Here is a 12,474-nt window from a genome sequence, read left to right as displayed (position 1 = left end):
TGGGGAAGTCCATCCCCCTATTCACAATTAGTGTTAGTTATTAAATGCTGACAGTGTGTTCTCTCCTCTCACGTATCTGGTCTTTGTTTATGCACTGGATGTTGGCACAGGCTTCTGTGCTGTAATGTCTTGGATTAGCTGCTTTTGAAAGGAGTCCAAGGAGCAGTGTGCTCTGAGGAGGACAGGAGGCTGCGAGAGTGGCTTGGCACCAAAAGAGCAGGAGCAATTCTGAGGAAGGATGAAAATGGGTTTAGTTAAGTGGGAGGCTGGCATGGAGCAAGCAGCAATGAGCCCATACACATCTCTGTTATCAAATGTGATGGCAAACATATTGATGGGAATAAGGAGCTTGATAGGAGGTGTAAACAATGGCAGGATGGTGAGATAGCCTTGGAAATGGTTTGGTAGAAGGTGATTTTGGCAATCATGGTATCTTCAGGTAGATGGATAGTGCTTGAGTTAGGAAGTGTGGGACCTGGAGAGGAGGAGATTACAGTCACTGGAGATCACCATAGGGGTAGACATACACAGAGAAGTGGTAACATAATTCAAGCTGACTGTGGAGGATGAGAAAAGATTAAAAGCAGAGAGAAAAATGGAAAAACAAAAGAAAACAAAAAGTAATCTCTGGAGCCCCAGCTGATTTGAAGTGCATCAGTAGGTGTTTATGACAGGTGAGTGGCATCAGTCCTCCCCATGAGGAAGAGGAGACTCACTCCAATCTGTGGGGCTTACACAGCACCTAGATGGTCTAAAGTGCAACATCTGGGCTAAATACTAAGGCAGGTGCAATGGCTGCAGCTCCCTCCCCCTCTCTGCAATGCTGCAGCAGTGTGTGGCACAACAAGCAGTCTGAGTTGGCCATTTTGCAGGTCAGGTCTTTTACCTGTTTGTATGATGAGAGAAAATGTGCCAGGACCTACAAGGAACAGGCATGGTTTGCTTATGAGAAGGCAGCACTTTGAGCTCTATCTCCTGCAAGCCCATTTGCTCAGAATGGCTACAACAGGTTATTTTAAGGTGAGAAGTAAGCCTGAATTGAGTTGATTTTTCTTTCTCTAAGAGCTGGATACCACCTCTGCCTCTCTTCTCCTGCTCCTGTTCTTTCTTCAATATGGGGATGAAATGTTAAATAGGAACAAGCAATTTATCTTCTTGGAGCACTACTGGAGTGAAATGCTTGTCATGTTTCTTCATGCAGTGGGAATAGACAGGGAAGGGTATCGTGAAGCCACGTTTACCTCCATTGGATGTGCTCACTCACTGTGTCAGCCTGTGGCCTGACTGGTCACAGACTGTTTTTGTCCAGCTGAGTCACATTCCTAAAACACAAGTAGCTTTGGCAGTTGCACAAACTAGTCTTGATGTTCACTGGCCACCTGGAATGGAGTGAGATGAACAGCATTATCAGGTACTATTTATTCATCACCAGGGACTGCTGTGTGTAACTGACCCTCTCTGTGTTGCCATGTTGTCCTGTGAATGTTTTGCTCTAGTCTCTGCAAATTTTCCCAGAAGTATGTTTGACAGCTCAGCTGACTGCTGCTAGTTACTTCAAATATTTTGAATGCATGTTAATCCTGAGCTCATTTGTTGGAGCAAATTGAGGTCCACATCACCAGAAAGATGCCTTGCTCCAGTCAGTGCTCATCTAGCCCAGCCGAAGGGAGCATCTTTATCTTTTCCCATCTCTTAGTCTTTCCTGTTCTTTTCATCCCTCTGATGCTACTCTGTCACTGCTTCTCCTGGATAGACCACATTCAGGTGTGGCTTTTTAAAAGCAATGTCTGTCAATATTTGTCATTAATCTGTTTCCATTTTTATTTATAAAAGAAAGAGAGTGAGAATGGAACAGCAGCAGTAGCAGGGCAATTGCAGATGAATAATGAAAGGATTCATCACAGCCATACCAGGATATATATATTTTTTGCAGCCAAGCGAGACGGATTCCCATCACAGCTTGGGGACTCGTTCCACACAACCACTCATCTTTCATGCTGGGGGGAAGGGAAAGGTGGAGACAGTATCATTATGGATGTAACGGGGCTCTGCAGTGACTGGTCAAGGTTGCCGCCTCAGTCGCAAGGAATCTGCTTACAGGAATTTTCTCTCCGCCAGGTGTTATTGCCTGGTAAAGTGGCCTTCTACGGCAGTCTGCCACTTGTGAAAGGGAGGCTTAGGGTTTGCTAATGGGGATGCTTTCAAAACGGCAAGGCAAGACAGAATGTCCAAGTGAGGATTTCATAGGAGTGACAAACTTGTCTTATATTGCACAGTACAGAGTCCACCCAATTTGTCTTTTTAGCCCACTCTCAAGTTTGCTCTCATCAACAAACAACTCTCAGCTTGCCCTGCACCATCTAGCTTTACAAATCCATCTGTTCTGTTTTCCTTTACCCTATTCCCTATTAGTAGGTTAGGTTAGGTGAAAAATTGTCAGAAGGGAATGTTGAGGCATTCTGGATTCCAGAAGGACTCTGTGAAGCCAGAAGAACTGCTGTTTAAAAAAATTTTAAAAAGCCTGAAATACGTCTGATCGATTTGGCAAAAAATCAAAAAAATCCAAAAAGGTTTCTGTCTTTTTTTCTCTTCCAGGTCCAGGATAGCAGTGCAAGTGCTTCAACGCTGTTTGAGTTCTGCATGTCTGGGTGCACACAGATATAGTGGTTATGCTCTTCCACAGCTGAAGAGACAGTCTGACTGTCCAGCTCTCTTGTGCTTGTAGGGAGGCAATCCAGGCCACACAGTCACCATGCAAAGCAGAGCTGAGTGGTCCTGAGTAATTATCAGATGAAGTGCAGTTTCTGTGTCTGTGCCTGGGGCTTGAAGGGTCTGGATTTAAAGAAAGAGCATAACATTTGACTATATTTTTCTATCTAGGAAAGCATAAAGCAGGTTGATTTAAAGAGCATAATGGTCTCATTTTCAGGTGCAGCAATGACCTGTGTTGCTGGTTATCAGTTCCACTTCCAATTGTGAGACTGCATCAGCCCACGAAAAGCACAAAAGGCCTTGTCCCAAAGGACTGTATATTTGTCAGGGCTCTTGGTATCCTGGAGTGCTTCACACACTTCTGGCAAGGCATTTACATCAGGGCATTCCTGTATTAAATACTTCTTCCTCTCAATTGACCTGTAAGTGCCACTGGAGGCAATCCCAGTTGGATGGGAGGATGCAGTACAATGCTACAGCTGAAGTGATCTTTGAAAGAGTAAGACAAGCAAATACATTGTTTTGTTGGGCCCTTAGGACTGTCACAATGGCAGGCAGAAACAGAACTGGGATTTTTTCTGTTCTAGACCTTGCTAGTGCTCAGTTTTTCCTGTATAAAATCACAGCCTTGCCAGCAGTAGAAGAATCAGGGAAAAACTGCATGTCTCTCTAACAGCCCTTCCATTTCCCTTTTGTACCCAGGGAATGCAATGCAGTTCTTAGAAACTTAGACTCAGTTTGGATTTTTTTAACATTTCCCCTCCAACATGTATCTCCCTTTGGGAGACGATTTGGTTCATTTTCACATATCCTGCCACAGGATTATGACATGGATATTATGTCATTATGTCATTATGAAATGGATGCCATTCAGTTTGGTTACATGCTCCAGCTCCATTTATACGTCCTACTAAATAAGGACTCTTGGTTGTTCATCATGGAGACAGGTTTTCTGTTGAATATGGACATTGTTGGAATGTACAACAGGAGGAAGCTTCTGTATAGAGTTCTTATACAGCCTGTGGTTAATGGCTTCCTACTTTTCTCCTGAAGGATCTTTCTTTTGTATCCCTGTAGGATCAGGTCCATGATGGTGGCCAAGATGCTGTTAATGCTAGTGGTCACCTCCTGACCTTGGCTGGATGTAGCCAACTGTTTGGACAATGAGGGGAAATAAAAAACCCATGAGCTTACTTGTGCCTGTAGTGCATGCTTACAAAACTGGGTTGAATGAACAGGTGAGAATCTTGAGTAGCTCTTATAATGCTGTGTGTCTTCTGTTTTTCTTGGCATTAGGGACTATTGCTAGAAAGCTTGCTATGTTACAGCTTGGGAGATTACCTTGCTTCTAACTGGTGCTTTCAAGACAGATAAAAACTTCATGTGTAATAAATGTGTAGTAATGTGTTGGTGGAGGAGAAACCAGCAGATGGTTTATGAGAGCTCATCCCTCCAGTCACCTTTGTCCCAGTGATGCTCTGACTGAATTCTTTTATTTCAAGATTTTAGTGGCTCCATGCAGTGACTAACTTAGGTATTAATTATTTGATCACCACATGTCTGTTTTGTCTAGACCCCTTCACTTCCTCCAAACACTCCCAACCAAACTAGTAGTTTGCAACTGCTTTCTATTGATGGCCACAGTTTCTAGGCCTTGCTGTGTACCCACTCATATAGACAACAGAACTGCGGCACAGGATGCTGACGAATTCTCTATCGTATGCTATCACTGAGACATTTTGCATTTTTATAACAAAGGTAGATTTTCTTTAGCCTTGAATAAGCTGTAAAACATTGCAAGCAAGAAAATAATTTCTCTTGCTGAAGTCTGTAAAACATTGCAAGTAAGAAAATAATTTCTCTTGCTGAAGGCTTGTGATGTAGCAGCGTACAGTTTTTTACTGGAGATAGCTCCTCCCAGACATGTAGGCTCTTGTCATTGGAAACATTTAACACCCTATTAGTTCCTGATGTATGCTTTAATATATTGGTGCTCTCAATGTTCCCTGAGAGGCTTCGAATGATGAGGCCATAACCAGGTGCAGGTTTGCATAGCCTGCTTTGAAGTGCTTCACTCCCTCTGGTCCATACTTAGGCTATTTTAGAATTGCCATGGTGTGACTGTGCTGAAAAATCTGCACTGTGCCAAGTGAGTGGTGGATGAAGAGCTCTAAACTCCTCCAACAAAGGTTGTATGAAGAAAAGTGACTGGGTGGCCTTCTGGAAAGGTAGTATTTCTGTCTAAGAGATGTAAGAAGTATTGTTTCAGCAAAGAACCTGAGGACCAAGGTACCCGGAGCAACTGCTGTAATCTGTGGGATCATTGTAAAATCAGTCTTTTCGCATTTTCTATACTACCATTCACTAGAAGGTTCTGGCCAATGCTGAAGTCCATCTGACCCTGAGGCTTTACAGGCTTTGAATAGAAGCATTTACTGTCCAGAGAACATACTGTCCAAACAAAGATGTGGGTGTAGGCCACAAGTAGTAAAGGTAAGGAAGGGCAGGGTGATACATGATCTGTGATGACATCAGTGTGAAATAAAATTGAGAAAAAGGAGATACTGCTAAACTGCTGAGTGCTGAATTAATTGTCCTTAACTTTCAGGACCTGACCAGGGCATCTCAGGATACTAGCTAAAGCACACTGAAAGTCATCAAGGAAGATACATGTATGAAGGCATGTGTAGGTAGAAAGAAGAAACAAGATAAGAGGTAGACGTGTTTTGAACAGAGATCTAGCTGGAGAACAGACCCCATGCTTTGGAGGTTATCAGAGAAATATGATTTGAATTGAAGGCTGAGCAATTTTTAGTTCCTTGTATCTTATCCTATTGTCTACCCTCTTTGGATTTTTTCATTTAAAAAGCCAGACTGCCCTGCTGATTGTGTGCATGCATTTAGTTCTGTGTAAGGCCTGCCAAAGCAGTGGGAGCCAGCTAGAGAATGGTGTCTGCCTGTCCCCAGACTTTTATGTTGTTTTTTTTCTGGTGAAGGAAGCACAAGAAGAGACCCAGGCTCAGTATGTGCACTTCTGATTTGAGGCCTGAGTTGTGGGGAGATGCTTTGCTGGTGACAGTGACATGGTGGTAAGTTTTGTCCTGCTTCCTGCAGTCTCCATCCACTGTACTCCAAAGCTGTGCTTTCAATGGGAAGGTCCCTCTCTGTAAGAGCAATGTGAGGGACCAAACTGTTACCTGTGGGAATAGTATTTTCTGGGCCATTGCCACCGAGTGGCAGTGTGCAGCAGTGTCTTCCCTGGACGGGTCAGTCGACCAGATTGATGCTTACCCAGAGTTGCTCTCAGGTGACTCCTTCCTCTGTCTGATGGCATGAATGCGAAGTGGATCTTCCCTCGCTGATTCCCACAGTAATGAGAAGAACTGAGGAGTTGTAATGATTTCAGTCTGTTTCTGCTATATGGTTCTAGTTAAGACCTAAAGGCACTGCTGGTATCAGGGACATGAAGCTGTTGAATCTTGGTTTGCCTGGGTCTCAAATGTTCTAAAACAATCAAAAGAGCTGGCCGAGCTGTTCTTGTCAGTAATAGCCGTGGTGGCTGGTGGGCTCAGCTCAGCTAGGGCAGAGACTTTGGGTTCTATCTGAGGAATCATTCGAACTCAAGAAGCCTCATAAGTACTGAAAGTCTGGCAAATGGGCCAGACCCTCCACTGTTGTATGTTTAAGAGCTGATTTCCCAGATGCAGAGATAGTTTTTTCAAACAAGTTACCAAGAAGACACAGACAACTTTTCTAATACTTTCAACATGAATACACTACATCAAAACAATATTAGCACCTCAATTCACAGAGTGGGAGGAGAGATCAAAAGCTATTTGCCCCCTATTGCTATTATTGCAAGTAACCCTCCTTCATTAATCCTTTCTTATTGTAAATGACTGGGGTAGAGAAGATGATTTAGTGGCAGAGTTCTGGATGTCTCATCAGAAGCCAAGGTGTGACTGGGACAGTGAGGCTGGACAGTCCCAGCAAAAGATGAAGACCTACTTTAAAATGCCTGATCTGTACCCCTTTTGGGTATTTGGAATTTTTCAGAGGTGCTAAATTTCCATTGAAATTGCAGGGAACACAGGTATTTTCTGCAGGCTCAATGGAGGTTTACCAAATACTCCAGCTCTCCTAAATAAGGCTGCTGTCTTGCTGATCTGTGCCCAGAAACAGAGGCTGCAAGAAGCATGTGTAAACAAGGTGTCCCAATGTGCTACCTGTCAGTCCCTGTATTTCTATGTTTGCCTCAGGAGAGTAGTGAGGACAATCTGAGCTGCTTAGTTTGACCTTGCTTTTTAGGTTTTTCACGGGGTTTTTGTGTGTGTGGTTTTGCTTTTTTTGTTTGGTTGTTTTTGTTTGCTGGTGGTGGTTTTGTTTGTTTGGTTTAGTTTTTTGTTTGTTTTTCTACTTGCCTGTGTCTCTAATTGATCTTGAAAAGAAGGGACAGTTAAAGAAGATGTTAAGGTGAAATGAAGCCATAACTGTGACTGGAGACTTTTATTAAGTGTGTCAAAGTTCTCCGGGCTGCGTATAAATTGTTTATTGATTTTGGTATGGCTGGGTGCTCTGGCGTAATCGCCCACAGAACCACTAGAGAGAGAGAGAGCAGAGAGGGCTTTGCCAGGTCTCTGCTGCCTCCTGCCCTTGGCTGCTCTTCCTCCTGTCTGCTGGTCTTCTCTTTACCCTGTAAATGAGAGCCACAGCTGGTTAACTCTTGTGGCCGGCTCCTGCAGCCCCATGTGGGGCTATGCCCTGCTGCTTCAGAAGTGGCAGGTGACAGAATCTGGTAAGGGGGGAGATGGCTTTGGAGCACACAAGCAAGCATGGTATTGCTGAGACTTAAAATGGTCTTTGGCTCTTGCACCTGTTGGTTGGTATAGGCAGAAACCTGTCTGTGACAGTAAGCAAGGTTAGTTAGTCATCTCTGAACCTACTTAACCATGGGGTAGGTCAGTTTCATGACAGGGCAGAGATGAACATGTTCATGTTTGTCAGTGGTGTCTGTGAGGTTTTGCTGGAGTCCCCTGCGCGTTCCTACACGCCTTTCCTCTCTGAGCTGGGACTGCAGGATGCTGTGTGCAGTGAGCCAGCCTGCCTCCCCCGTGCCTATCTGTAATCCCAGGAAAACTTTAGCCCCTCCTGTTTTTAGCTTTGCTTGTATTTCTGTAAACCATTCTGTACAAAAATTTTTCTCATCCCATCTGGGGAGCTGTCCTGTCAAAAGTGGGGTTTCTGCTTTGTTCACTTCCCAAGAGGTGCTGCACACCATCTTTGCTATTCTGCTTTTGCACAAGGGCAGTGAATTGCTTTGTTGTTTCTCATCCAGAGTACCATGACTAATATATACTCATAAAATACACTGTCCCTTCAGTTCCAATGAGAAAATGGAATAGGAAGCAATTTTTTTTGACATTTGATTGGAAAAGTAAGTGAATTTTCTGACATATGTTGCACAGTTCATGATACCCCTGGTAGCATAGGTTGATTTAATTTCCTTCCTTCTACAGAAGACTTCAGAGGTCTGCAGTAGTATGACCATTAGGTGAATGATACTCAGATGTAAATCTCTGTGTAGAGAGAAAAAGAGGACTTGTCCACCTGTTAGGCCCCTTGAAAACTGATGAGCTTTAGTACAAGTGTCAGAAATTCTGTTAGAAGATAGAGTTAAAAATCTGGGTTCCTTTTTTAATTGTCTTATCTGTATATGAGAATATGAAGCCAGAGTAAAGGTAAGATTCTCTTTTGCATTGTTGGGAAAAGTTTTCAGGAGATTATGTAGATTCTATAAAGAATTGTTTTCTGCTTTGCATGTACATAATGTTTCTTTAATGAAAAAGATGGGGAAATATGTATTAGTTTAAAATTTCATTTCCTGGGGGGCATAATGTTAGTGGAAGGCAAAATATCTCTAAAGTGTTGGCAATTTAACTCCAAGGTTTCAAAATGGGATAAACTAATCTAAATAAATTTTTCATGTCCCTAGAAAATTCTCTGACAAAAATGACATGTGAACATTAGTGCTAGAAACAGCAGTAACAACTTCACCTCTGTTCTTTTTTGATTTTTTTTTTTACCCCTGTGACAAAGTTCAGGATTTTAACTTACTGTGGAATAAGGACAATGAATTATGCTGATATTGGTCAGTGTACTTTGGCTAGGAGGTGCGAATGCTGTAACAGCATCTGCATTAGCCTGCACTGCATTCAAAGCATTTACTGTGTATGGATATCACGTAAACTTTTGTAATGCTTAGTTGCTTGAATGAGCTAAGATGACTGATTTATTTATTCTTGAAAAAAAAAGACTAAAAAAGATCTTTTAGTTAAAGCTGCAAAACTTTCTGTCATGGCTTGAATTCCCTGGCTACAAGGTCTTGCTCACAACTGCTGTAGATTACTGCTTCTCTTGCTTGTGCTGGAGATTTTTGAACCCCCACACTTGGGAAGAACAGCTTGGCTTTAAATTCCTCAGTCCTGCACCTCAGACTGAAGGAGTCATTTTTAACCTGCCTTGACCTCTGCCTGAGCAAGAATAAAATAGGGATTGGGCAGAATATGACACAAATCAATAGGTTATCCCAACAGATATGATCTTTGGCACCATTTTGCCTTGGACACTTGCTGCAGTAACAAAGATAAATGGTGATTTGTTAACATTGTGATCTAGGGACTGGGTGGCTCAGTGGATCGTGTGGTGGCCTCTGACCTCTGGGTCTCCAGGCTCTGAACATCAAGGTGAAATCTCATTCTGATAGTAGGAAGGGAAAAAAGGTCCAAAAGGGTTGGACAATTTTGGTTCAGTGCTAATCGCAATGCTCCACGAAACATTCCAACAAGGACAGAATTCACAATACTTCCTGGCAAAAAGGAGTATAGGAAATAGAATGGGAACTGTAGCAATAGAGAGCTAGTAATCAGTTAGTGCAGTCTAAGACTTTCAGTGCTTTTATGGATTGTCACTCAAGCACTCAGAGCTACTTTATCTCTTTGCCTACCTATCCAAGAGGACCTGCCACTGGGGACAATTTGTGGTGGCCTTAAGTAAAAGGGAAATTTGATTTATGAAGGCAGCTTTTGTTTCATTTTCCAGGACAGTTTCTGCATGCCCTTTGAACCTTGACTTATTACTGAAGAATAGCAATGCAGGGTCTTTTGTGTTGGAAACTGCAGATCCACTGACCTTGTGTGATCTGTTCCGTATCTCCACAGAGTCCTGTTGCAGGTCCTCTGTAGATAGTTGACTTTTAATATATTCCCAGATTCACACAGTTTGTCTTTCTTCTGCAGGTGAAAATAAATTCCTGCAACAGAATTTCTTCTAGGACATCTGCAGCGATTGGTGAGCAGTGTTTGAAGACAATTCCATGTTGCAACTAAAGTCATGTAAACAGGCATAAGCGCAGTGAGTTCTTTTCTCCCTTGGCTGGTGTATAATTCCCCTTGCCATCAGGAGGCAGTATAGCAGTATTTCCTCATGAACTGAATTCAGCGTTTTGGCTCTGAATCTCTTACTTCCTACAAGACTGGCACCCTGCTCTCTTACCGTGGAAAGCACATTCTCTCTGTGTCTTGAATAACCAAGGGAACAAAAAGCTTGCACCTGTGCAGGACAAGAGCTCTAGCAATTGCCTCGCTGATGCATGCAACATGCTTACAATAGTGCTCTTAATCTTTGCCATATTGTAGATCCAAGATCTACATGAGAGCTTATGTTGTGCTTGGGACCCCCAAGCTGGTCTCTGTAGCAGTCTCCTGTAGCATCTGCCCCTCCCACTTTTTACTTTGCATTGGGCTGTGCATTGCTGGGTTATAGAGAATGATGTGAGCCATGTCATTGAGAGCAGCTTCTTTTCTTGTTTTCCCTCCTCCCACCCATCTGTATGTTGTACATATACCAACAATGAGTCGAAACTCCAGTGGGTCGGTGCAGGCTTCTGCTTGCATCTTACCATTGACAATTGCTCTTGAATCTCAAATGGGGAGCCTGTTTTTAATCCATAGATCACACACCCTATGGGTTGCTCACAGTGCACATTTGTTACTTGAGATGTCATAGAAGTAAGCTTGAGGCAAAGAATGTTTTCCTTCATGTTCCTCACCTCCTGAGGTTCCTGAAATCTCTGGTGTCTTTCTTGCCCCAGACTAAGGCACATTTCTGTACCCTGCCCTGGCTCACACTGTCTGTTCTGGCTCACACTGCCCCAGGCTGCAGCCTGCCCATAACCAGAAACCTTCAGCTCTTTTCCTATGGAAGGAGAGGGATATAGATTGCCCTGCCATTCTTGTGTGTCAGTCCTGTGACAGAGGGTTGTGTTCTGCTCTTCTGCAGTCCAGCCCTGAGCTTGCCCTGGCTCTGGGATGTGCAGAGCAAAGTGCACTGGGCAGATGATGTGAAAGCAGCATGGCCAGCTCTCCATGCCACTGCAGTCAGCATGCCACTGTCATCTCACTGCCACTACCACCTTCCTGTATACTGAGTACATTTGAGGCTGAGCTTGCTGTGTGTACTGAACAGGGGCAGCAGGCTGGTTTCTGGGCCAGGACTGTATTAGGACCTCCACAATAGATGTAAAATGACACCTATACTGGCTATGGCTGTAGCCTTGCTATGGACTCCAGGTGTGCCTCACTAGCACTGCTGCATTTACCTACCAGGCCTGCAATCATATTAAAAAAAAAAAAGAAAAAAACCCACAAAAAATGAAAGAACTGGAGAGAGAGGGTAGCAGCCTAGTAAGACCTACTTTTCACTATATTTTTAGCCTCTGATTTTATTTTTCCCAGTATAATTCTGGGTTAACTGTTTCATTGTTTGTTCAGATTGAGATCAAGTTTAACTGATCTAGAATTCCATGCTAATATCCTTTTGTCCTTTTCAAAAGACAGGAATTTCGCTGTCATTGCTTCTGTCATGTTTCATGTTGGGTTGGGTTTTTTTGGTTTTTGAAAGGTTTTAAGTGATATCACTGGCAAATTCTTTAGAGTTCTTTGAGTTGTTTTAATTGGAAGGTTTTACTTTCAAAAGATATTTCCTTATGTCTCCCTTGAATGTAAAAGATCTCCATCATAATATGTCTGGTATGAGCCATCCCGTGCCCTTCCTGTTTTAGAGAGAAGTACTAGATAGAGGTTTCTGTCATCTCTCCAGCTATCTAGGTCTAGACAAGGATATTCTTTGCACCCTAAGATTTGGTTTTATAAGAAGACAGCTCTATATGTGTTAATGGGAAATAGCATTTTTAAGGATGTGAAGAAATAAGCCAGCCCAAGTTTTTTATGATGCAGCTCTGCTCAAGGCCCACTTTGGTTTGCTCCTATAGAAATAGCTTTGCGTATCTGTTGGTACAAATAGTCTTTTAGGGGTTTTCTCCTGAAGGATTTGTATTCTTATGGAGAGACATAGTGGAGAAGTTGATACTTGTACAGCATGCTGCATTCAGAACATTGCCGTTGCTGACAGACTACTCAGTGGTACCTCTGAGAAGTCATGAGCCGTTTCCTCACTGGTACCAGAAAAAATGGCTGTGGTTTGATAGGTCGGGCAGTGGCCACGGTCATGTCTTCACCTTACAGTGCATATGAGTAGCTGTTTTTCTCTCTGGCCCTGGCCCATCTATTCCACGTGTGCTATGAGGAGAGCTGTTGTGCAGGGTCAGTAATTGCAGTGCTGGTGGAAAGTTGTTATCGTTGCACTTGCCCAAAGCCTGTGATTAGGTTTGCTCAAGTAGCAAACCCTCAGCTTCATCAGTTGTTG

This window comes from Pithys albifrons, chromosome 6 (assembly GCF_047495875.1).
Source record: "Pithys albifrons albifrons isolate INPA30051 chromosome 6, PitAlb_v1, whole genome shotgun sequence".
NCBI lineage: Eukaryota > Metazoa > Chordata > Aves > Passeriformes > Thamnophilidae > Pithys > Pithys albifrons.
The sequence above is the reverse complement of the archived record's forward strand: the minus strand, read 5'-3'. Positions refer to the sequence as shown.